The sequence below is a fragment of the Nestor notabilis genome, unplaced genomic scaffold, assembly GCF_000696875.1.
Source record: "Nestor notabilis isolate BGI_N333 unplaced genomic scaffold, ASM69687v1 scaffold2967, whole genome shotgun sequence".
NCBI lineage: Eukaryota > Metazoa > Chordata > Aves > Psittaciformes > Psittacidae > Nestor > Nestor notabilis.
In genome coordinates this window covers 26,971-29,270 of record NW_009937619.1, presented here as the reverse complement: position 1 = coordinate 29,270, position 2,300 = coordinate 26,971, and the positions used below count along the sequence as shown (strand labels likewise).

General features: G+C 40.2%; 1 protein-coding gene across 1 annotated transcript in view; it reads right to left on the bottom strand.

The window, feature by feature from the left end:
- Positions 1 to 2,300, bottom strand: part of SHQ1 (SHQ1, H/ACA ribonucleoprotein assembly factor) — a 50,085-nt gene that overhangs the window by 22,509 nt on the left and 25,276 nt on the right. The window lies entirely within an intron of this gene.

The following is a 2,300-nucleotide window of genomic DNA, read 5'->3' as shown; positions in this document are numbered from 1 at the left end:
ATCTCTCCTCAAGACTAAAGTCTCAGGACAGAGTCATGCGTGTAATTCCCTACAGCTGAAGCAGCCCCTTCCCCCAGCTTTTCCATTTCTGAAATGTGCTGGCCCCAAACTTCAGCACAGTCATACAGTGCCTCATCATTTGTGAAGAAACAGAAAACCTATTTCTCCACATGCCTGGACAAATACCTGCGTTGGAAAGCAGTAAGGTTGGGAACACACAGCCCACAAGAGGGTCAAGCATGCTGGAGCCATAGGAATCGTGTAAGCTGACATAAGCGATGCCATCACTTAACATCTCACCATGGTCTTAAAGGAAGAAGAACTTTTCCTGCTTCTGTTAGCTACAGAATAATTTGGCAAATTGAACCCCCAGAAAGAAAAACTCTCTTCAGGCTCAAGGTGGTGTCATTTGACCTACAGCTGATAAATACAGTAAAAAGATTAAAAACTTGCATGTTTTCTCATTCTACAGCTGGAAATCTTTCCACAGTCTGCTTGGTTTTCCTCATATGCAACCACAGTATATGAAGAACAGAACTGATTGATGTAACCTCCAATTAGCTGGAATCTCCTCCCTTAGTTTTCTGATGAAAGTTGCTAAAGGGTTAAGTGCTGGAACACTAAAAAAATAAATAAATATTTTCAGTGTTTAATGGGAAGAAAAAAACCTCACCCATTCAAATGAAAACAGCCACTACTGCAAATGGAATCGAATAACCCTCTCCCAAGAGGCTGGCTCCTCCTAGGCTATGGAACCTGAACACGGATGAACTTACATTTTACAGCCTTTAAAAACAACAGAACTCCCCCTGCTGTTCAAGCACAAAATCTTTTAAGTCCATAGACAGCGAATGAAAGTTAAAGGATTTGAACGGCAATAAGGAGTAAGGATGGAGAGTAAAAAGCCACGAACAGAACTGAAAAACCCACTGATTTGGAAGAGACCAACTGAAGGAAAGTCAGGAAAGAAAACAAAATGCCAAATATAACTGATGAATTTCTGATTGTATCACCAGCACTGCCTGTCAAGCCAAGCTTGTCAAACTTAACTATTTTGACTAAAAAGTTAAAAATAAAATTACATGTGGAATGAAAATTTTGCTAATTTTTTAAGGTTCTAGCTGTCAAGCTGCCAGCCCAGCACCCTCTCCTGTTACTCACCTGCCAAGTAACAATGTAAAATAGTGACTAACGCACTAATTCTCAATAAAAAGTAGTCTTTCTTCGTAAATTAAAGGTTTGGATTATAGCAGCTTAATGGGCCTCTAATCAGAGAGGCTTCAAATCTAGCCAGACTTAATAATGGAACCCTCTGTTCAAGGCAAACACACAGAGCGTGACAAGCTACCACGCTTCTGCTTTCAGAGCATGCATCTTCTACATGCACCATATAAATAAGAGGTCCTCAGACAAAACTGCATTTAACTCCTTACCACAGAATAAAAGAATCAGAGCTGAAGAACACTATTTAAGCCTAATGTAGGATATTCTCTAACACATAGATGATTCTTGGCCTATTTCTGTGAAATTCCACACCACAGGTTCTGGTTTTGGCTATCTCCTTCAGTCTTCAGTAGACAGTTGGTCTTAACTTTCAGGCTGTGCTTATGTAGTCAGTAGTAGTTATTATTTACACTGGGTTGAGTGCTCTTTGTTGCACTCCTTTGCCTCCCTCTTTTCCACAGCTCTTTGCCATGTGCCACTGCAACTGTGAAACCATACAGTGAATTGGATCAGAGAACGTAAGACAGACTCTAATATCCTCTATCTTTTGGCATGAAGATCTGTGTTACATGTAATGGAGGGTAACAACCACTTGCAAGTGTAATATATTTCAAGGTGGGATATCAACTCTAAGAACTAACCCACTGTTCTTCTGAGACAAAGATGGTTTTCTTTACCTACCATTAAAAATCATTGTATTGCTGCTGGGGAGAGGATGAGCTGCAACTTCAGAGGAAAAGCAGCAGAGAGACTGAGCAGACAAGGCAAGAACCACAGAAGTCAGAGCAGATGTGTGCAGATCACAGGATTCTTCTGGAGTTCATTGCTACAACAGCTGGTAGATGACAGCCTGCAACTTTAATTCTACAGTTGCAGAAATCCAGTCCTCTTTCCACAGATTACTGCAGAAAAGGCTATAATAATAATTTGACCCCAGCTCTCTATCTGCCATTTGATATAAATAACACACTGATTCTACATCATCATGAAATTCTGCCAGCTTTCATACTGAAAATTGGGAAGCAAAGGAAATTAATAGCCCCATCATTCTATTTTACATTTTTTTTCCTGGAGAC